The sequence below is a fragment of the Fukomys damarensis genome, unplaced genomic scaffold, assembly GCF_012274545.1.
Source record: "Fukomys damarensis isolate Sample0158 unplaced genomic scaffold, DMR_v1.0_HiC HiC_scaffold_29, whole genome shotgun sequence".
NCBI classification, from domain to species: domain Eukaryota; kingdom Metazoa; phylum Chordata; class Mammalia; order Rodentia; family Bathyergidae; genus Fukomys; species Fukomys damarensis.
The window spans coordinates 7,484,733-7,509,538 of record NW_022900941.1 but is presented as its reverse complement, the minus strand read 5'-3'; the positions used below and the strand labels follow the sequence as shown (position 1 = coordinate 7,509,538).

The 24,806-nt window shown below is 41.3% G+C and overlaps 1 long non-coding RNA gene across 1 annotated transcript; it reads left to right on the top strand.

The window, feature by feature from the left end:
- Nucleotides 1-24,702, top strand: LOC104867806. The gene is made up of 4 exons (XR_781861.1): nt 1-77; nt 181-330; nt 23,743-23,804; nt 24,526-24,702. It is a non-coding gene; the product is annotated as an uncharacterized LOC104867806 (long non-coding RNA).
- Nucleotides 24,703-24,806: the final 104 nt, after the last annotated feature.

The window sequence follows — 24,806 nt, the reverse complement described above, 5'->3', positions numbered from 1 at the left end:
GGTATGTTGGCCAGGCTGGTCCCAAACTCCCAGGCTCAAGTGATTCTCCTGCCGCATCTTCCCAAGTAGCAGAGGCTGTAAGCAGAGCCGTTACCCCTGGATCCTATCTCTTGATATTTTGATATAATGGGATACATGCAGCAGCAGCTGGCTCTGCTCCTTTTTCTTTGTCCTGTACAGAAATGATATATGGCTTGCAACAGCCACCTTGTTACCATCCACTGGCAAACAACACAGAAGCCAGCCCACAGAGGCCGGCAGAGGAGAATGACAGAGCAGCTGGACTGATGCGGACGATTGCTGGCCACTGCACACCTCTGGATCTCTTGGGTGAGCAAAATGGGCCCACGGTGGAAGCCACTAGAGTTGGGTTTTCTAGACTTCATAGCACATGATATGAGACCATGATACCTAGAGCAACGGCATGAAGTGACCATATGAGGAAAACACCTAACACACTGAGAAATATAGAAAGTGCCGAAGATCAAAGGAATCTAGGTTCTTGGTGATCCAGGACCGACCTTGAATCCACTGCCACTGGGCTGGTGTGATGGGAATGAGGACTGTCCTCATGTTTTAAAAGAAAATGTTTAGGATTTTAGTGTTTGTTGGCAAAGTCATTCCTGATGGTTAAACCTTTCTTTCTTGTTGAGAGGATGTGAGAGGAATGCTAAGTTGCTTTGACAAATAATTATATAAATACACACAGAGAGAGAGAGAGAGAGAGAGAGAGAGAGAGAGAGAGAGGGAGGAGATGGAGTCAGAGAAAGAGAGGCCGAGGTCACGGGGAGTGCAGAGTGAAGGAGCACATGGGTGGTGCCCTTTTCTAGGGGCAGGAGGACAGGTGCAGCCCGGGGTCTGAGGGGGCGGAGTGCGGGCGGCATTGTCCAGCATCTCTGCAATGCATGTGTCTGTGCCCTACAGCTTGCTCTGTATTGTCAGTGTCACCTGCCTACTGCTGCTGTCCCAGAACGGCTGTTCCCCAGGCTCACTATCATTCCACGGTGTCCTGTGTCTAGAGTTTCCTGCTTTGGATGACTGTTCCCTGGGGGTGCTGTGCTGAGTGGCACTCTGCAGCAATACCGGTGATGATGTCCACTTGCCTTTTCAGGGTGTTCTGTAGTGAAAAGCCCTTGACCTTAGAAGAGTGGCTCTGCACCAAAGTGCAGCACTGTCTGGTGCAAGCTTTGAGTTCTGGTTTCTCTTGGATCTGTCCCTCTCTTCCCAACTCAGGTCTAGACCCAGGAGGCGGGGCTGTGGGAGAGCAGTGAAGCAGCTGCGGTGCTGAGCTCAGGACTTCTACCAATGGGAGGTGAAGACTTCCCAAGTCTTTCTTAGGCGGAGCTTTTTCCGGGGAGATCTTCAGCAAAGAGGGGTCCTCCACTGAACCACTCTGTCCACTTGCTGGATGAGCTGGTGTTACGGTTTAGTTCTAAACTGTTCCCCAAGCCTCATGTGTTTGGAGGTGATTGGAGGGTGGTAATGCTCAGCTCCCACTACTAAGTTTGTACCTGAATGTGCGATTGGGAGGTGGGGCCTGCCAGGAGGAGGGAGATCACCAAGGTCATGACCTGGAAGAGTATATTCTTGTCTCCGGCTCTTCCCTCACTCTCCTCTTTCTCTGCCTTTGCCTGCCAAGACACAAGCAGCTGTTCTCTGCCAGGCATTTCTACTGTGCATTGGAACCAGCAGACCATGGGCTGAACCCCTGAAATTGTGAGCCAAAATAAACTTCTCATCCATTAAATTGAGGGTGTCAGGTATTTTGCCCCAGCAACAGGAAAATGACTAAGACATCTGGATTCACATGCAGGCTGATTGTTTCTTGAGAATCTCCTCAGGCTAGATGCAGCAACTTCTTGTCAGTTCCCCAAACATGCAGTCGTAGGCCTCCCGACTTAAAGTGCTGAAGATCAAGAGAAAAGGTCACTGAAGGGACTCTCAAGACAGTTTAAGTTTTTCTAGTTTGGACCGCTGCCCTCCGTCTCGTTCCCTGTTTCCCATGTGTAGATTCTGAGCTGTGCCACATCAGCCGTGAGTACATAAAGCAGTGCTCTGTGCTGGCCTCCTGCTTCCCTGTGTCTTATCTGCAGCCCCCCAAATCCCACAACAGACATTTTCCTACTGAGGATTTCAGGTAATGGGAGAAGAAACAAGACATCCACTGTAGAAATAGGTTTGTCTTACACAAAATAGCTCTAACAAATGTGCCGCCCAAGTATCACTTGATGAAATCTAAGAACATTTGTAGTATTTTACATCAGGCTTAATAATTTATTGATGTTTAATATTTCACAAGAGTAAAGCAGAAAACCTGATGAAATTTTCATATCTGCTATTATAAGCTAAATGGAATGTGAGGCGCATCTGGGCAGCACTGATGGCAGAGGCCTGGGTCTGCTCCCCTCCCCCAGCCCCCTGCAGGTCCAAGCAGTGAACTTGTTCCCCCCGAAGCCCCAGGAGCTTAGATGAACAGCAAGATTTGGTTCTGGTGGAATTTGACTAGGCTCAAATGTCTCTCCTATTCCCTAAACTTTGCTCACTGCCTGCTTGATGGTTGGAATGCTCATCATAAGAAAAGATTGCCTTCCTTGCAGGAGCTAAGAGTGATACCGAATAGGCCTCTCAAGAGTCTTAGACATTACTCTTATTTAGGTAATTAAGAAATGCATTGGTGGGAGGAAGAGCCACCACTTTTCAGAAGTGTCATCCTGGGCTTCCCCGATTGAGTCATTACAGTAGAAATGGGCTTCCTGATTTCTTTCTTTCTTATTTTTTTTCCCATTAAGTTTATTGGTATATTTTAGGTATATAATAGTTATATTCATCATTAGGATCTTGTACCTTTACATGATGTGTCTTGGTTCTTATTTTTTCCCCATTCCCCTGCCCTCCTTTTACCCTCTCCACCCTTTCCTAGTTACAAAGACTTTGTTTCCATGTTTTTCCATTTCTCATATTATTTGTTTTCCCTTCTTTCTTTTCCTCTACCTTCCCACTTCCCCTACTCCTTTAAATATTTTCTCCCTGGGTTACAATATCAATGATACATTTTGATCCATTTATAAATTTTGAGTTTTTCATACCAGAGAAACGATTCAGTATTTGCACATGTGTGTCCTATATATTTTACTTCAGTGTGTCCTCAATGTGCCTCCACTTAGCTATAAATGTCTCTAGTTACTCATTCTTTATGGCTGAGTAATACTCCATTTTATAAAAAACCCCACATCCTCTTTATCCACTCTCCAGTTGATGGGCAGTTAGGCTGTTTTCAAGTTTTAGCTATCTCAAACTGGGCTGCTATAAACACGGGTGTGCATATATCACGGTGTCTTTTATTTTACTTACTTATTTATTTTGGTACGGCGGCTTGAACTTGGGATCTTGTGCTTGCGAGGCAGGTGGGTGCACCACTGAGCTAAATCCTGGCCCAATGATTCTTTTAATTCTTTTTGGAGATACCCAGCAGAGGAATACCTGGGTCAAATTGAACTTCTAATCCTAATTGTTTGAGGTATCTGCATACTGATTTCCACAGTGGTTGCACCAGTCTGCACTCGCATAAACAATGAAGAAGGGTTCCTTTCTCCCCACAACCCCGCCCACATTTGTTATTGGTTGATTTCTTGATAGCAGCCATTCTTTCTGGGGTGAGGTGGAGTCTCAGCGTTGTTTTCATCTGCATCTCTTGAATGGCCAGTGATTTTGAACATTTTTCATATGTTTATTTGCTGCTTTTACTTGTTTGTCTGAGAAATGTCTGTTCATTTCAGATGCCCGTTTTTGAATTGGGTCTTTATATTTGGGGTGGGTCTGCTATTTTTGAGTCCTTTATATAGTCTAGTAGTAGACCTTTGTCTGAGGAACAGCTGGTAAAATTTTTTTCTCTTTGCTCTGTTGGTGGTTTCCCTTGCAGTGCAATAGCTTTGTAATAAGATGAGATCCCAGTTGTTGTTTCTTTGTGCTAGTTCCTGTGCTGCTGAGGATTTGTTCCTAAATTTCCTCTCCTATGCTAATGTTTTCAAGAGTTCTCCCTATCTTCTGGCTTCCTGATTTCAATCAGGGTGAGTGGATTTTGGAATGGAAGAGGATGGGGAGCAAAGGTGAAAAGACCCCAAATGGTTACCAAATTATGATCAGTGTATATCTAAAGCGGTAATTAGAAGGGGTTTTGAGCCACATGACCACATTATAGGTACAAGGTAATTTTAAACCCTAGAATCCAAACAGGTAAATAGCTCACTAAGATTCTACTTGGACTGTAAACAAACAAAAAATCACCTGAAAATGTGGTGATCAATTCATGATCCTTGTCTAATATGAAAACTTAAGTCAGCTGCAAACCCAGAGTTCTTTGAATCAAAGGGAAGACAGATTCCCTGAGGAAGTTTTCCGCAGTACTTTCAAATATACCTATGCTGACTCCTTCAAATCTTTTGCAAAGGGACTGTATCTGTTTACCAAAGGGAGCAGGGAAAATTTAGTCCTTTTGGGAATTACTGAAAACTAGTTCTGAGATAAGTCCATTTTCTGTGGGAACAGAATATTATTGTAGTCCAGGGTTCTGTGGGAGTTTAAAGAGGCCAGGGTTTTGGATTTTATCCCGAGTCTGCTTTACAGTATGCCCCATCCTGAGGTTATTTCTCCATTTATGTGGGTATAAATTTGGAACATGTATATTCAGCAGTTGCTAGAATCCCAAGGTCGTCTCTCTGACCCAGGCAGTTAAGAATATTATGGGAGGAAAATCCCATATAACTATCACACACTTCTAATACAGTAAATCAAAGCAGTAGTATGTTGTAGATGAATTTGAAAAATTAGTGCCATCATCAAGATGTTGGTATCTATTAAGTTTTACTGGCACAATGTAAATAGGACCTGAAATAAAAATGAAATTATTAGAAAGTTATTAATATGATTCTAATGGGATCAAACATGATAATCTCCCTGTTTTAAGGCAGTGTGGTTAGCAATCTTAGTTCTCCTTTGCTGTGTAATCCGCCATATTTGTAGGTTCCAGGAAGTAGAACTGGGTGGTGCTGTGTGTCATCCTACCTAACACACATGGAAATGCCAGGAAGCCCCCAACAGCGCACTGTAGTTTACCCCATATACCTTCTTGCTCTTATTGTATAGAGAAGCATCTATTTTCCTTAGAAAGATCAGTCATCCCAGCTGACATAACAGCTTCCATTTGTGGGTGTGGAACAGACAAGGTCAGGTAGCAGCCGTGGTTACAATTCAGGGGAGCAATCATCATGTCCTGTGCTGTTGTTCCTTCTTCGCATACAAAGTCTTCAGTATTGTCACATCCTAGACTCACAAGGGTGGAAGTCAATGTTCTAGACTATGGGCAAAGGAAATTTTACTGAGATGACATGTCCAAATATTTTCGTGGGATTTATCTCTGACCCTTTTGGTCCTAACCAAATTATCTAGCATTCTTGAGCTTTCTGATTTTTGCATTCCAACAACATGATGTGGATGAATACAATATCCCGTATGATGGTGATATAGAAACTGCCTGTGGACTAAAGCAAAGTACAGCATGGATTCTAAGATATATCCCCAAAGAAAGACAGTGAAAGCATATTGTTTTGTCTATCAGATGAAAGCAAGCTACCCTGAGTTTTAAAACTTTGTTTAATTTTGCTTTTCTGGTTATTGAAATAGTGATAAAAGTGTTTTCCAGGTTAATAGCTGCATAGCAGGTGGTAGGGGCTCTGTGAAAGAATGTGAACTAGCAGTGAAGATTGGGAGACATAGCTACCATATTTTCAGAAGCACAGACCGCCTTTGTCTACTCAGTTATTTTTTTGTCTTTTGATATACACATGTATGTATTTTAGAGAGCTTCCTGTCTTATCTTTTGTCATTATTGTCTATAGAGTTGATGGTTATTTTATAATTTGTTATATACAATACAGAATATCAAACAAGATGGCAATAGAATTATAATTCAAATGGTTACAGTCTGAAAATCCTAGATTTTAAGCCAGATAGAGTCAACTGATGTAATAATATATATAATGGGTATGTATAATGGGTGTTGGACCATGGGTAGGGTTCAGAGTACTTTCAGTATTTTGAGGAATAGTTGAGTTATGTTAGGAACAGTTACAAAACTTAAATATGGGAAGAACAGTATGAGGAAATGTGCAGAGACAAAGGGATGGACTGCAACAACCACATTAGTTTTGGCTGATTAGTCTCCAAATTACCTGCTTCAGGGAAGGGAAGGGAAGGGGAGTGTTGTCACTCCTCCTGGCTTCCTCCTGGCAGTGAAGCTTGTGACTTCCATGACAGTTGCACAGGATATACATAGATCATTCTCTGTTGCTGCCCAGTGACGGTGACACTGGTGATGGCGCATTTTGAGGGCTGCTGTCATGGTGCAGTCTTCTCAGTGCCTTATTTGCCCTAACTTTCCTCTTTCTTTTGAACCTATGCTGAAAACTTCCATGTGAGAAGGTCAGTGCACTACAAATAAATTTTTTTTTCTGCTTGAGTTAGCTAGAGTTGTTTGCTTCCAGAGACAGATTGTTAGAATGTTCAATATAATATACTCATGCGTGCACACGCGCTCGTGTGTGTGTGTGTGTCTGTCTGTGTATGTATGTATGTATTTAACTTAGGGTATTTGAGAATGAAGCATGAGGACTTTCAGAAACCTTATCTGGAGAAATAAACAAGTTAATTCACCTGTAGACATCATCTTGTAGAGGCTTGGCCAGAAATTTTGGTGGGATGAATGGGCTGGTTCCGATTTGCATTAGCCCTTATAATCTGTTGACAATGTAGGGGAATTCTGTTTGAAAAGGTTTCCACTTTTTTATACCCTGCCTCCTGCTCAGCATTTATAAAGAGTGGGTCTGGGAGAATCATGCTTACATAAAAGTCACTCAAAAGATAGACTGACTGGTTAACAGAAAAAATAGGTGACTTGAATATATTTTATTTATTTATTTAATAGACCTGTACCCACAAATTCCTAGAATAGAACCTGGCACAAAGTAAGTGTATCATATCAGGAGTAGCAAAAGACTGAAGAATAAAGTACCATCAGTGATATGGTTTAGATCGAAAGTGACTCCCAAATTCTCGTGTGTGTGTGAAAAGGGATTGGCTCATGAGGGACAGTGTACTTATCAGAGGATTCATCCACTATGAACTCAGTAGCTGAATGTGCTCATAGGAGGTGGGGCGGGCCTCGGTGGAGATGAGTCACTTGGGGTGTGACCTGGAAGTGTGTATTCTTGTCCCTGGCTCCTCTCTTCACTTTCTCTGTTTCCTGGACACCACAGATTGGGCACCTTTTTCTTTGCTGTGCCCCTCTGCCATCCTGTTTTTGCTTGGAGTTAGTCGACAACAGTTTGAAACTATAAGCCAAAATAAACTTCTCCTTTTTTAAGTGTCGGTGTTGGGTATTTCTGTCTCATTGACAGGAAAGTAAGACAATTAGTAACCTCACTTTACTACCTGATCCAAATCTGTGCCTGGAGTTTCAAAAAGTGATGAAAACAAGTGTACTAGAATGTATGTTGATCTAGGATAGCTTTTTCTTGGAGCTTTATGCACTTATTCAGAGGACTTTAAGGATAAGCTGCATCTTAGCTGCAGTGGCTTTTTCAGGCCTAGTGAAAAACAAATCAAAACAAAAATTTAAGACAACCCATCACTGTCAATCAAATACAGAAGAGTTTCTTCTGACAGAATAAGTCCTAGTTGGAATAATGGATTCCTGTTCCTTATGTTTGTTGAATGATTTCTCACAACTTAACCCAGGTGACTGGTGGGAATTTTTGCTCACAGTGTGTGCAACTTGCTGTGGATTTTCACTCTCCCTCCTTCCCTACAAAGTGTTATCACCCTCACTACCCTTATGCCCCAGGGCTGTATCTGTGATAGCAACACTGCAGATCAATGCCTCCCCCTTGAAGTGAGGGACCTTAACTTCTCTGTCACCACCCACAAGTCTACCATCACAGTCCACCCCATTTGAGGCAGTTCTTTTCCTAGGGGCAACTCAGGGGTCTGAGCTGCTTCCATCTTAGGGCTTTGCTATCTTTTGCTATAAGTCGTAGCAGGTGTCACCCAGCTGGTAGATGGGGGAGGGTTGTGCAGAAACCTGCACTTAATATTTTACCATGTCAGTTTCAAGGTACTATATATCACTTCTAACCCACATTCATTGGCAAGACATAATCCCACCCAAAGTAAGGAAGGCAGGAAAACACAGTCTCTGATCCTCCTTGGCCACAACTTGATGTGGTGAGTGGGACCATAGACTTCGTTGTTCTGTTGCCTTCTCTGCCATCCCAGGCAAATCTCTCCCTCAACAAGTTTTTAACATACCACTGTGGAGTAAGAGACTGGAAAAACTAATTCACCCTCTGCCATTCATCCCTGATAACATTTTTTAATGATCAATTTCCACAATATTTATAATTTTAAAAGAGGACTAGGAAGATACATTGCTTGAAGATAAAACAGTAATTCTCTAATGCTAGAGTAAGTACTTTGGAATCGGAGGGGAATTCCTATCTTCAGATAATTTTCAGAGGAGCACCTACCCACTTGTACATTCGGGGGGCTCAGTTTCAAATCTCAAAGGCTGACATAACTCTAACCCATCTGTGCTTTTTTTTTGGCTCCATAGTCCCAGGAGCATAGTTGGTGCTCGCCTGGTGAACAGCTTGGCAAGTGAAGCTGCCAACCACTATTTTTGTGGGAGAGAGATTGATCGGCACCTCATCCATTTTCCAATGCTGATAGATTCCCTGATTCACTCACTCAAGCCAGACATGAATCTTCTGCTAGGCAGTAAAAATGTCAATAACAGCTCTCTTTTTACTCCTCTTCTTTCCAAGCTGGAGACCGGTCTCCATTAAATCCTTAACCCGTGCTTTTTTGATTAAATCAAATTTACAGTCACTAGGGAGGGACAGGATTTCAGCTATACTCACCTTGTCCTCAGCAGAGTGCCCTAGACTTGGGTTTTCAACAACAGATACATAAATTTCCAGTCTAGGCCAAGTGCAGGCCCTCAGTTAAAATTTGGACATAGAAGACCCTCTGTATTTTCTGTGTGGGACCTGGGAATTCCAGATATAGGAAGGAAATGATGGCACTGAAATGACCATTCGAGCTGACCTTGGAGCAAGGAAAGTAGCATGGGCCTGAGAGTGGGTAATGTTAAAGAAAAGAAGTTGGAATAGCTGACTTAGTGGATTTAAAGCCAACTACATCAAAATTTGTCTCATTCTTTAAGAACAGAGCTGATAGACTAATTTATACTCGGGAATTAAAAATTAATGATAGCTAACATTTATTGATTGCTTACTATACATTAGTCACTGTGCCAACCAACTTACATATTACATCTAATACTTCCAGCAAGCCAGTGAGGAAAAAAGAAGAGGATAAATAATTTTCTCAGGGTCACACACCTGTATGTGGGAGAGTCAGTGTATGAATCTCCCAGACATGGCTCTAGAGCCAGTGCTCTTAATCATTATCCTATGCTGGATGAGATCAGGACTTTTGAATGATGTTATACAGTTGAAATAATAATTAATAAAAAAATTCGGTATTGGGTCAGATTCTTCAACCCGAGTTTAGATGAGACCTCTTTTCAAATGGAAGTCACCCGTGGGGTTGCTCTTCCTGGAAGAGATTGAATGGTGCTGCTTAGACTGAGAGGTCTAGGGATTTGGGCCCATTTCCCTGTCCAACCACTCAAGCGGGCACCAAAGACATTGTCTACCAGCAATGATTAAGAAACAGATAACCTAAAAAATTCCCTTGTAAATACCTTGGGGAGGCTCATCCTTTCCTCTTCAGCTGGTAGGGTATGACATTCAGGTAGAGGGCAAAGTGCTCAAGTGGGCACTGTCTTTGGATTTCAGGAATCTAAGACTTAAGAGGGCTGAGGCTCTGGAGTAAGTAGTGAGCATGCAGTGTGGCCTGCCAGTGGGCCCAGAACTGGAGGTGGTGGAGGGTGGGAGGAAGAGGTGCTTCAGGATACGTGGGAGGCATCTTTGTGTCCACCACTGCCATCTTCTGTCCACCCCTATCCAAGCAGCCCTGGTGGAGGTGAGAAGCTGGCTGTGGAGCGTGTGTCCAAGGGGCTGGTTGAGCTCTATGGCTGTGCATAGGGACACCAGGCCAGGTGGCTTGGGGCTGAGTGGGGGAACATGTTCCCAGCTGTGTGTGCTGTGTGCTGTGATCCCAATTAGACTGCAATCTTCTGAAGCAAACCCTGTAGAGGAGAAGGTTACATTGGGACACGGATTGGAATAGGAACTGCAGTTGTGGTTCTGCATACGGAGCCACGACTCAGAAGTTCAAGGCTGCAAACAGTATTGAGAACCATCCGATGACATTCTGCGAAGTCTGTTTCGAGAAAGTATGTGAACAACTAGAACCTGGTGTTCATAAAAAATATTTTCTAATGCTTTGCTAGAGATAATCTAGCAGATTATTATTAGCAGTTCCTTAGAGATAAGGAACTAACTGTTTATTCTCATGGAAGTATTGTGCATGTATCTAATAAAAACCGAGGTTGGTGAGAATTGGCTGCTGCTTGTCTGTGAGAGCTTCAGCCTTCTACTCCTTGGCAAAACTGCTGTCTGGCTAGGACACTTCATGTCCCCAATGACAACAAGTGGTGCCGGAAGAGGGACCTGAAGTGTAAGTCTCAAAAAGATGCGGGAACCAAAAGGAAAAAAAGTACATTCAGGAGAAAACAAAACTTTTGGGAATTTCAGAGTAGAGTCATGGGGAATTCCCCATCTACCGAGATATATCAAATTACTTCACAATCTGCTGAAAAGTGCAGGGGTGAAGGTGAAGAGTTTGCAGTTCAGGGAGCTATTCTCCACGGTAAGAAAACATTGTAATTGGTTTCACCCCAGTGGTAAAACTCAGTTAAATTTAAAAGTATGGAAAGAAGTTACGCGGGCTTTACTGTGCGCTCATCCGGCTGGGGATACAATTCCAGCTTCAGTCTGGTCACTCCGTAATTTGATATCCGTAGCTCTCCAGACTTTGCAGTCTGAACTGGAATCCTATGGTACAGATCATGAGCAACTAAATCAGGTAACGCACTGGGGGAATGAGTCTGTGGATGATGTGTGATCCTGACCTCTTCCCCCTTTGCCAAAGCGGGCTTCTACTTGCTCTGGAGATAAAGACGGAAAAAAAAGGAGACTGTGAATTTGGTAAAAAATCCAAGGAGTTATCCTCAGTTGAAAGTGCAAGTGAGGATGTAAACACTGAAGGATCAGATTCCAAGTCTTACATGAAGGATTATAAAATCCTGATGGCTGAGGTTCAGCAGATATCTGAGAAGGTAGATAAATTAACTTTCCAAACTGGAAGAGGAAATGCGAAGAAACAAGAAACAGAAACCCCGACTATTTGTAATCCTTTTATGAAAGAAAGCTTTAAGCCTTCGGCCCCTCCCGCTCCTGTCTTTTCTCTGTCAGTGGCACACATTGGCCCCGTGACACTTCAAAGGCCCCTAGTACAGCTTAAAAGATCTTTTGGAAAAAAGTTGCTTTTGGATTTTGATAAAGATTGTTCACGTGATAATTCCTATGATCATTTAGATTTCTTTGGATTTCCTATACTTTGATAAAATATGCCAGCTAATGCTCAATATCCCCAAGGTTATATCCAAATTGATCATCATAATATGGAATATAAGGTTTTAAAGGCTTTTAAGGACGCTGTTAATTCTTATAGTATGCATTCAACTCATGTGACTGGACTTCATACAAAGCCTGGGGAACCTTTTACTGATTTCTTATCCCGACTTTGAACTGCTATTACTAGAGCTATTGTGCAACCAGATGTTCAAGAGCTTTTTTTACAGGCCCCATCTTATGAAAATGCTAATACAAAATACCTGCTCAGGTTTTGAGGTGGGCCGAGGTTATGCTTTTATTTCCACAGGTGACAAGAAGTTTTGGGTCCCGACTTGAGACATAAAACTGAAGAATGAGCCAGAAACGAAAGTTTGATACTCTGGGAATCACAGAAGACAAGGAATGCATGCATATTGGCTGTCCAGCAGTTCCTGTGACTCTTCTGTGAACTTGATGCGCTCCATTGCCTACCTGGGGCCAATTAAAAAGTTAACTGATGAAGGCCAAACAGTGGTTCAACAATCAGGACGACCAGTTGCATGGACCACTTTGTTTTTGGCTATGCTATCTTTAATTACTACACAGGTTAGTGGAACAAATTATACTCATTGGGCTTATATTCCAAATGCATCCTTAAACAGGATTGTTATTTGGAGGGGTGATACTATCCCCATGTATGTAAATGATTCCATCTGGAGGCCAGGCCCCTATGATGATCGTGGCCCTTTTAGGCCAGGGGAGGAAGGAAGGATAATTGAAAATTATACTTTTGGAGCAGAAGGTTTACCTATTTGTATTGGATATGAAGAACATTGTCTTAAAATAGCCCCCCAGGCATGGCTTTCGGTGGTTCAGAATGACACCAAGACTGATGCCTCTAAAAGATTGTTTCTTTTAAGTGTTGAAGGGTTTAAAGAAATTAATTCAACCAAATGAACTAGTCGTCCTGATCTTCCACCTTGCTGTACAACCATTGTTGATCATCTCAGTGATTGGGTCCATTGGACTCAGTGCAGAGGTGAAATTGCTTGAGTCTTAATACTTCTGATGGAAGCATCACTGATTGGAGTCCTATGGGCTCTGCTCAAACAAAGGGGTGTGGCTCTGATCTAAGATGGCACCGAGAGAATCAAATCACTGCTAATAGTAGAGGAAATAAGTCAGTCGTGTGGCATGGAGGCGGGTTTGTCGCACCGAGCCCACGTTTGCCCTTTCAACCTATACAGTTTCATCTTTGGAAGGTTTGGGCTGCCCTTAAACCCTCAAGAGCATGGAAAAGTAGCATATGGGAAAATCAAACTAATAATCATACTCAATTATCTTGCATGATAAATGAAACCAGATATATTCAGACCTGTGTTTGCCTTTCTTTTATATTTATGAGTGGGATTCTAAACTGCAATGAAACAGCAGGGTTGGTAACTTGTGTCAATTGTTCCTTTTTTACTTGTATAAGTCATACTATAATGTTTAACATTAGTTCTCACAGTCTTTATATTCTGAAGGCAAGAACAGGTGTGTGGGTACCTGTACCTATGACTAGACAATGGCAGGATTCTCCTTCTAGCTTGATGCTACAACACATTCTTAAAGGACTCCTGAGAAGGTCCAAGAGGATGATCGAGCTGATTGGTGCAGCCATTCTCAGACTGACAGCTATTACAGCCAGGGCAGCGACTGCTGGAGTTGCTCTCCACGAAGCTATATAAACACCTGAGTTGTTCAGGACTGGCATAAAGATTCAGAAAAATGTGGACATCACAACTTCAGATTGATAATGAACTTTCTAGCCCACTTGCCGACCTGCACAAGCTATTGTAATGATGGGTGATCAAATTATTAGATTACAGCGCCAGATTCACTTGCGCTGTGGTTGGAATGTATCCACCTTTTGTGTGACTTCTATCCCTTGTAACGAAACTGTGTTTCCTTAGGAAAAGGTTAAAAACATCTGTTTATTCATGGGAATATATCTCATGAGATTTTGGAATTACAAATTAGAGAGACTTATCAAAAACAATTGGAGATAATTGGTAGGACTGATCTTGCACAAAGTGTGAAAGATGGTATTCAGGATTTAAATCCTCTCTCTCATTTAAAGGCTATGATAGGATCCTGTGTAAGATTGTTATTAATGTCCATATATATTTGTATTGTTTTCTGTATAGTCTGGGGGAGGCTCCGGCATCAGCAAGGAGTAGCCTCTCGACAAGGCTCTGTATTTTCTTTGATGCTGCATAAAATAAAGCAAAAACAAAACAGGGAAGTGTAGAGGAGAAGGTTACATGGGGACATGGATTGGAATAGGAACTACAGTTGTGGTTCTGCACAAGGAGCCACGACTCAGAAGTTCAAGGCTGCAAACAGTCTTGAGAACCATCCAATAACATCCTGGGAACAGTCTGCTTTGAGAAAGTATACGAATAACTAGAACCAGGTGTTCATAAAAAATATTTTCTAATGCTTTGCTAGAGATAATCTGTAAGGAACTAACTGTATATTCTCATGGAAGTATTGTGCATGTATCTAATAAAAGCAGGTTGGTGAGAGTTGGCTGCTGCTTGTCTGTGAGAGCTTCAGCCTTCTCCTTCTCTGCAAAACTAATTCCTTCTGTCTGGCTATTCTTCAAGTCCCTGATGACAACAGAACCCTATATTTAAAAACTCACTAGAAAAAAAAATCCCTTCTCCTTCTAGTCCTCATAGATTTTTTAAACCACAGTGTGAAACACAGGACTTTCTGCATGTCAGATGTCAAATAAATGTTGGTGAACCAAGTCTTCTGGAAGATCCCCGGTGCACATGTGCAAAATGATGCCTTTGCCCTCCCTGACACTTTACTTATGGGTGACTCTCAGATCAAGACCCTAAGGGAGAGGCTGGTGGAATGCTCCCATTTGCCACTCTCTGAGAAAGGGTGGAATTTCCAGGAAGGAAATGAATGCTAATTTCAGTCGAGTTACACTCCAATTTCACTTTGTTAAATAACATTATTTATTCAGTAACCTTTGGAGTTTGACTACTTCATATTTAATGAATCCAGTTATGCTTTTTCTGTCAGATCTGGGAAACGTATCATTTCTTCCATTGGGATGTTTGTGTGACACGATCTCAGATGTTAGCTTACCTGATGAGGTAATGTGCCTCAGTGGCTCTAGACGCCAGCAACAAGGATTAGCAGAGTGATGAGCTTTTTAAAAAAAAATCCATTAATTTTATTGTTACATTTTAGGTATACAATATGATGACATTCATCATTGGCAGTTTGTACCTGTACCAAGTAATAAGCTTTTATCCATCAACATAACTTTAGAATTCTGCCCACCAGAGATCCTTTAATTTACTCAAAACTGTTTTTTAAAGAAATGTAAGTAGTATATTTTCCCCAAATACTAAGAATAATGTATACTCATTAAAAATCGTGAACAGTTAAGAATGTGAAATGCGAGAAATTACCCAGAATTCTGTCATCCAGAGATACCTTCTAGACTTTTTTTTGGTAGTGCTGAGGATTGCGGCAAGGGCTTTGCACATGATCTATACCGCTGAGCTACATCCAGGCCTGTATGTTTTCTGTTTCCTTCTCATGCTTCTTCATATGTGTGTGGGTGCCTTCTGAGCTTTTTTCCGTGATGGGATTGCACTAGATATGCTCTAACATCTTTCCCTTGCCTCACTTATAAAAATATTTTTACTCTGAAAAATTTCAAACATATGCTAAATGGATTGAATACTATTTTGAATCTTCTTTAGTAGCCACTGTTGTTTTACCTGCACTGCAGTTTACCCAGGTCACATTATTGTGAAGCAAATCCTACAATTCAGGATAGTTTATCAGTACGTATCTATCAAAGATAAAGACTTTAAAAATGATAATATCCTTCTCACACCTTTACATTTAATAGCATTGTCTTAATATCTCAAATGTCCACTGTTAAAATGTCTCTGTCTCATAATTTTCTTTTTAGCTTACTCAAATCTGGATCAATGCATATTTGCAATTGATTCCATTCATTAATAGGTTTCGGTAAGTCTTTTTAATCCTAAACTCTTTCTCTGTTACTTTTTTCCCTTAAAATTTATTTATTGAAGTAACCCAGTCATCTATTCTATAGAGTTCCTCAGTCTAGATTTTGTTGATTGCATGGTGTCTTTTATAATCTTCCTCTGTCCTTCTTGTAAATTGTTAAATCTAAAAGCTCGATGAAATTGAGGTTTTATTTTTGTCAATTCAGCATTATAAATGGTGTCCTGTACATTCCCCAGGGAGCACATAATATCTGGTCTCTTTTATGTTTCTTAGATCTGTTAAATCATTAAAATGTATAAAATTCAATTTCAAATATTATATACTTTTGGTTTATCAGCTAGAACAATTCTGTAAAAATAAATTTCCCCTCACCAACTGCTTAGTTATACAAAGGCATAATTTGCATAAGGAAGGAATCTTTTGAATCAGTTTGCAAAATAATGGATTGATTTTTCAGCATTCCCTAAAAGTTAAAAATAAAGTGGTTTCTTTTGTTTTCAATATTATTATGAATTCATAGATTTATACATATTTGACAAAACTTAATGTAATTTATTTTAAACATATCAGAAGCATCTTTGTCAATATAATTTAAAAAAATCAGTTTTAATGGTTATACAATTTTCTGTCATATGGAGTATTAGAGTTTATTTAACCATTTCATATTGTGGGGTACTTACACTGTACCACTGTAGATTAAGAGACCAGAATGCCTCCATTTTAGCCCGGCCAGACTAAACTCCATTTTGTGAGTTGACTTTTTTGAACTCTGTAAATAGCCTCCTGTTGTTAAAGGACAAACTGCTCAAGCAGATGAGCGGAACATGTTTTTCCAATAACTAAAACTAGGTTAGAGAACAGTGAAACCAGTTGTGGCAGTTAGATAGTTAAAGATAAATATCCTGTGCAAACCCCCACCTGTGCGTTGCTCACGCCTAAGCAATAGCCAATAAGTTTGAAGTGTTGTGCCTTATGTTATACAGTAGCAAGATAGAGTTATAAGCCAATAGAAAGAGTAGAATTCTCAAGAATGAGCCAATAGAAAGAGTAAGATTTCAAGCCCTTTAAACCCTGCATAACCCAGCTGTAATTGAAACTCAGGGCTCTTGCTTCCCTTGGTGGACAAGGGTCCGGGTTCGAACCTAAAATAAACTTCTGTTGTACTTGCAGTGGACTTTCTCTGGTGGTCCTTGGGGAAACAGATCTGGGTGCAACAAGATTTCCTAATTTAGTTCAGTCTTGCATTACAAATTTATATATATTTTTTCTTAAAAGTAATTCTTTCCCTAATATTATTTGCAAGAAAGAATTAGTAGATTGATTTTTAATGCTGATCATGATATAAACAGAGCCTGGTTAGTTTAATATCCTTTTTATTGAAGCTTGAAAGATATTTTCTACTTTACCTATTTAAAATGTTCATACTATGTGTGAGAGAAAATACCTTTTTTCTCTCAAGAGTTGAAGTTCTCCATCAAAGACAAAAGGTAAAATAAGACTGTAAATTAAACTTAAATAATAAGTAAAAGTAAAGAAAATGATAGTAGCAAGGTAAAGGTATCTTTTGTTATTTACACTTTGCTTGATTTTTTTTTGTTTGTTCTGAAGATCGAGCACAGGGTCTCATATATGCTAGGCAGGCACTCTACCACTGACTTACACCCCCAATCTTTTTTTTCCCCCCAATTTATTTTTTAAAAAATAAATGTTCTGGCTTTGGAAGAAACCATTGTTATCTTTGCTTACTCTCCCAATGGCAGAAGCCACTGTTTGTGTGACTAATGTTCACCAACATACAGGGAGGGACCCATGTGGCTCACTGGCCACTCATCCTGTTTATGTCTGTTATGAAGCAATTGTTGATATGTCCCCTCCCGCTCTCCAGAGGGTCTTGGTTTGTACCCTAACGGTGACCATTTTACTTTTCTTTCTATTTTATTCAGGATCCCTGTGTCTTTTATTTCAACTTTCTCAATGACCAGAGAGGAAATTAAAGAGCATCCTCCTCCCCAACCTCTCCAGACTTTCTTCCCACAGTCATATGGCTATTACTTTTCTCCTTTTATTGTTCATTTTTCTTTAAGCAAATTTCTGCAGTCTTTTTCCCCACCTGCCATGCTTTTTAAATCGTAATATTCATCAACAGGACATGAAGCCCTCACTGCATGAGGAAATCATTATGTAACAAGATAAGAATAGGATTGAGTGCAGGTGAGGAATTGTTTCTTTTTCATTGCTGTGGGAGAAAAAAGCTGATACTCACAAATTAACAGGGGAAAGATTTATTGAAGGAATCCAATCACCACCATCCTAGGCTGACCAGAGGCCACTTTAAAACTCTTCCACCTTCTTAGGTTTTCATATCTGCTAAAGATATGATAATGGGTATAATTGTGGGTTAGTAAGGCTCAATAACCATGGCTTCTCCCTGTAACTCCCATCACACTCTTTAGCCCTGCTCCTGGCAGGCAGCCACCACTCCCTGTATTTCTCAAGCCTTATCTCCGGCAGAGCCCATTCCTGTTCGTTGAACTTTCTTCCTTACAGTCTCATTTTGAATGTTTTCTCTTATAGCCTACTCTGCACTCATAACCCTAAAAAACCCTCATAGCCTTTATGAGAGTTACCGGTCTGGTCTAAGTTCAGTCCCTCTCAAATTTGTTCTAAATAAACTTGTCGTGGCTGGTGAGCTTATGTCTTTTTTCCTCCTTTTTTTTCTAACAATTGTTTTAGCTCACAGTTTGTAGAAGTTTCAATCTGTAGTTGGCTGGCTCTGAGGCCAGAAAGTATGGCAGAAAGGAATGGCAGAGGAGAAACAGCCCATAGGAGGGTAGGCAAAAAGTGGCAGCAGCTGCCTACTTCTGGACTTTTATCCCATCCAAGCTAGAAGCCTGTTGGATGGTGCCATGCACTCCCAGGGTGGGCCTTCCCATTATCCACACCTAGAACTGTACTAAACCAATTTAATTTTCCTACACCCTTAATCTATATTCACATGCCTTAATTCAGCACCACACAGACATGATCCAGTCACCTCCCAAAGCCTCACCTATGAGCACATGAGACTTTGAGGGAGGAGGGCATCTAAATATAAGCCATGGCACTGGGCCAATGATACAGCTGCTTAGTGGCCGAAGTGCAAGGACCAGGGCCTGCAGTCTCTGTTAACTCAGTTCTTGTTTTTTGGCAAGCACTTTGTAGGAAAGGTTCATTTGGAGGCAGAGGCAGTGGTATTCTGATGGAAAAATCAGGTAGTTGTCATGCCGGCTGACAGCCCCAAGTTGAGTTGGGGATAGTAGGAGACAGAACACACTCCAGACTCGGAACACTCTTCCACCAGAGAAGGCTGTTGGCTTTGATAAGTGTTTTCTCTTTCATTTTTGCAAGGGAAGTAATGCTTGTTAGTCTTTTGAACCAACCATATTCCTCGAGTATCATTCTTTTAACTGGTGATGATGTAATTTCAATATTGTGGTAAGGACAGTTAACAACAGGTCTGTGGTTTATTCCTTTCCTTTGGGTAAGGATTCTGGAATGCCTCTGGGATAGCAAAAAAGAAAGCATTCTGCTTAAATCTCATGTGTTCATGCTACACTTGCTCTTAGCCAAAAGTCTGCAAGGCAATCGTGTGCTTGCTAATAGTAGACCTTCTAAAAAGCCACTGATGGTAACTGATGGTAATTCATGGTAGTTTACAGGAGATGCCTTACCTCTGGAAAGCCTTTCATCAGGATGTGCCTGAATGCTGTAGAATTGCTTTATGGTAAATTTCTTAGTCTGTTTAAGCTGCCGCAGTGGAAATTACTATATATATGGTGGATTATACAAAACATTTATTTATCATAGTTCTAGAGATGGGGAAGTCCAAGATCAAGGTGCAAACAGCTCAAGTCTCTGGTAAGAGACCTCTGGTAAGCCCTCTTCTTAGGTCTCTCTCTCACTTTTTTTGTGTTTTGGTACTGGGGATAGAACTTGGGACCTTGTACTTCAGAGGCAGGCTGTGGAACCACTGAGCTAAATCCCCGGCCCTCATGTCTCTTCTTATAAGAGTACTGAACCCACTGTGTTTTTCTTTCTCCTCCCTTCCTCTTTTTCCTTTTCTCCCTTTCCTCCTCCTTTTTAATTTTACTGATTCTATTCTTAAGTGTTTCACCTTGGCGAATTATCACCTGCCAAAGACCTGCCTCCTAATATCATTATATTAGGGTTAGGATGGCAACATAGGAACTTAAGGAAGGACATAAGAATTTGGTTCATAATGGTAAAGAAAATTAGAACTTAAGGTGCAAAATTTTCTAGGAAGTCTCATGTAGGCTGTGTAACTATTTGAGTATAAAAGTGGTGATGTTTTGTGAACTAAATAACTTTCCATTAAGTGTATTGGTACATTTTAGGTATACAATACAGTTACATTCATCATTGGGATCTTGTACCTTTACATGATGTATCTTGGTTCTAATAACTTTTTTTGCATGAGTGATCATCCACGTACCATGTTTAGGGACCCCAAAGTGGTAATATAGCAGTGAAGGTGCTAGGGAGCTCTGCCAAGTCTCAAACCTCTCCTTGAGACCCCTGGCTCTCTTAGAGACCTGTGTATTGCAATTACTTGTATCCTTGAAGTTATCAGTAAGTCTTAAAACTTGCTAAGGTTTTTGATTCTTGTGAGTCTTACTTGAGGAGTTTGAGATTGTGTCTCTCTCACTGTTTAAGCTAACCAGAATCTGGGGTAGATATAGATAAGAGAAATCTGAAAGGCAAGACCTTCCCTGTGGAGTGTGAATTTATGATTAGATGATTCAAATGTTACTCAACCATTTCTGGGTTCTGTCTGTCTGTCTGTCTGTCTGTTCCCCTCCTGCTTCCTTCCCCAGAAGTGGAAAGGCCATGTGAAGACAGGCTGAAAAGACACAAATGAGGAATTAGGGTCTTTGCCAAGAAATGTATCTGTTAGCATCTTAATCTTTTGGATTTCAAGCCTCCAGAAGTGTGAGAAATAAATCTATAATGTTAACACCACTGCCTGTGGTATTTTGATATAGCAGCCTGAGTTGACTAAGACACATCTTAAAGATCAAAATATTTCTTTTTTTTCTCATTGTTCATTGGTGCATTTTAGGTATACACAACAGTTACATTCATCATTGGGATCTTGTACCTTTACATGACAGGTCTTGGTTCTCCTTTTTCCCCCATACTTCTGCCCTCCCTTCACGCCCTCCTCTCTTCTCTATTTACAAAAACTTTATTTCCATTTTTTCATTTTCTCATATTTTTTCCCTTATTTCCTTTCCAGTACCCTTCCCACTTCCCTTACACCTTTAGCCCTTTTCTTCCTATTTCACACTGTCAATTATACCACTAGGATCTTACATACGATTATAGTTTTTCACACCAGAGAAACTATTCGGTATTTACACAGGTGTGACTTATTTATTTCACTTAGGAGCATATCCTCAATATGCATCCATTTTCCTATGAATGACTCTAATTTCTCATTCTTTATGGCTGAGTAGTATTCCATTTTATAGAAAATCCACATCTTCTTTATCTAGTCTCTGACTGATGGGCAGATGGGCTGTTTCCAAGTTTTAACTATTACAAACTGTGCTGTTATAAACATGGGTGCGCATATATCACTGTGGTATGGTTATTTTAATTCTTTTGGAAAAAATTAGAATATTTACACTTAATCCAGTAAAATATATGGGGATTGGACTTAGTTTCAGTATTACAGGTGTGTGCTAATGTTGTCATTAAACTGGAAGCAGACCTCTCAAATGCAGAGTGTGGTCTTTTCCAGCAGCTCCCCCAGCTCTCCACCCCATTTGGGCACGCTCCCCAACGGAGGGTGATCAGACTTAATCACCTGATCAAGGGTATGATGCAGGATTAAAAAAGACAATATATTAATGCATAAATGGGGGCCTAGGATGGTCAAAGCTCTTATCTGGCTCAGACAGCATCTTCTGGAGCCTGCCACTATTTATTGAACACACAGCTTCTAGAAGGGGTAAGGGGTTGTGCAGGGAACAGTGAGGTAGAGAGCACTTACATGAGCGGGGTCCTTAGCAACAAGGGAACAAGATATTCTGGTAGGAACAGATCATTGATTAATAGGAGTTTTTTTTTCTTCCCATGGATTGACTTTTGCCGCCATGGTAGTTTTCTGTAATAGTCATGCTGCCCTTGGCTGCTATACTGTCGTCACAGCCAAGTCGTCACAGATCATTGGGACCTCCACTGTGATCAGTGGAGTGGGGAGTTGTTTTTTTCTCACACACCAACTGTTGACTCTTCAGAAAAGCCACTCTGGGCTAATAGGCAGACTCAGACTTTTAATATGAAAAGTCAATTTATGAATTTGTAGCTTGCTCAGGGTGGTCTCCATCACCCGAACATTTAGGGTGCAAAACTTATCACCTGAGGAATGTATTGGCCATAGGGAAACATCTGTGGCTCTCTGTGGGTACCTGCTTCAAAGAGCTTTGCCAGAGGAAGACCTGTTCTGAGTGGAGAGGTGTGACCTTGCTCTAAGTAAATAAGAGTTCTTTCTATTCTGCATTCCCCTTTCCAGTCTTTCCTTTATAGCCTGTGCAGTGGGCGAGAGGGAAGGGAAAGTAAAACCAATGATAAATGTGCCTTACTTCCTTGAGGTGCTGGGGATATGATAGGGAAGACTTTGTCCTTGGTTTATGACCCAGCCCAACATGTTGGAAGTGGCCTGGCATTTCATAAGATAGCATTTCTGACTTGGAGAGAACAGATGAAGAAGAGAGTATGTCTTGCGAAGGGCAGAGGTTTGGGTTGGAGTGGGACAAGTGACCCCCAAACGTGCCTCTCATTGCCAGTGGTCTCAGAGAATCCTCTTTCTGGGACTCTGAAGTTATGAATGACTTGTTTTTGCATCTCTTTCATGGGTTGCTACAAGCTCTTGCTTCTATCAATCATAAAGTGGCCATATAATCTTTTCTCCAAGTGTGGACCCCTTTGAGAGTTAAATAGCATTATTATGGTGGATAAGAAAAAAATCTAGGACTATCCTGAATATCCTGAATTGTATGGGTGTCCTAGGGTGACCTCTTACATTCCGTACCAGTGAGGAAGCTTTTAGCCTTTCTCTCCACTTCCAGGACTTTCTACTAGCAAATCTGGAGAGAAGAAAATTTTTTCAAACGGGATTTCCTGGGGACTTTATCTGTTCTTCTAACAGATGTTTAGTGAAGACCAAGTGGTTATATGATAATGAACAAGACACTTGTGTCTAATCTCATGGAACTTCCTGTGGTGTGTGTAAGGTTGGAAGGATAAGCGATGACCACTCAAGGTGTTAAGTTCTTTCACAAATTTAGGTGCAGCTGAGAAGAGGGGTTGGATCTCTAGAGATGAGGCTGAGGCTGAGTTTGAGAACTCCTTGGAGAGGAGGTCTCCCTGCTCCGGGACTTTCCAGGGACTTCTAGGTTTCTTTGTGCTGGAGAAAGGTAGAAGCAGGTAAAACCTGGTTTCCTTTCCAAGGAATTTAAGTTTTTTCTGAGGAGTAAGATTCAGGCAGGAAAACAATAGTGGCCGACTTGTATTTGGAATGATAGGTGTCATTATACCCTATAAGTGCATTGAGATTTTTGGGGTGAGAAGTATGTGTGGGGAAAAGGAAGGCCTAAGGAGGAAAAGAGCCAAACTTCCAGAAAGACTTGGGTTCCAGCTCTGACTGTGCTTGACCCAGGGTACAAGGTTGTCAGGATGTCTGGCCGTGGTAACAGCAGGAATTTCACGCTGACCTCCTGCCACCTAGATCTTCTTAGGCCCTTTATACACATTATTGCAAATACTCTGAGCGACACTGGGAAGCAGATGCCATCAGCTCCGTTTTGTAGTCAAGGCTCAGCTGGTTTATGGACATGACAATTATCCTACTGAAAGGCACAGGATTTATATTTGCTTCCTATGTGAACTTGAGTCTATATCAAATCTCAACTCATACTTTTTCTACTATTCCAGTGGTTCTCAAATTGTAACCCAGGACCATGACTTGGTTCATTTTCTATTTCTCTGACAGATTCACTAAGACTGAGTCAAATATGAAGAACAGACTTGTTTCCTTTCTGGTTTCAGCATCTGGTAAGGGCTTTATTGCTGTATCATACAAGATGGCAGGTATCACAGAAGAGGAGTAAGCAAGCTCAGGTCACTCTTCTGAAAAACCCATCACAGGTGCTTCACCCTTATAACCTCATCCAGACCCTATGACTTTCTGAAGGCCCCACCTGTGAATACTGTCAGCATATGAATTTGGAGATCCAGTTTCTAACAAATGAAGTTTTGGGGGACACATTCTAACCTTAGCAGACTAACAATATGAACCTGCTCTGGGAACTTGTTGGAAATGCAAATTCCCAGTCCCACCCCAGCCCCAAGAACTACTGAAACTAAAACTGGGTGTGGGCCAACAATCTATGTTTTAATGAGCCCCTGGTGATTCTGGTATATTGTTAACTTTGAGAATAACTGCACTAGACCAACAGCCTGAGTTTCTTGCCTGCAAAATGGGAGAAATAATCCCACATCATACTGAGGTGAGGATTACTCAAGTGGAGAGCAGCTGGATCAGTGCCTGGCTCATAGGAGGAGAGATGAATGGTGCCCCTTTCCTGCTTTCTAGGCTCCTTAAGCATAATGCTCAGCTGGCACAGTATCTGGAACAGTGAGTGAGGAGAGCCTTTGTGGGACAAGGGTGGAGCTTTTCAGAACGCAGAGCACTGCACCGCACAACCACTAGCTGTTCCTACCAGGTGCTGAGCTGTCCTCCCATTGTCTCTAACTTTCTCCCTTCTCTTTGTAGGGGGTTAGAATGACCACTGTTACTGGTGAGACACCTGTTTGCCATAATGAGCCTGAAGTTGCTGCACTCAGCAATGAGCTGCACCTTGTAATTGGCTCACAAGAATGACAAGCTGCAGAGAGCCTCAGTTAAGGCCTTTCCAATCCACACGTGCCATTAGCAGGCACTCATTAAAGACACGAATGAAGAGAAAATGTAAATAAAGATTTTCACTCTCTGTAATTACAACTATACATCTAACTTCCTGCTCCAAGGGTTCAGCTGAAAAAATCTCATTCCCA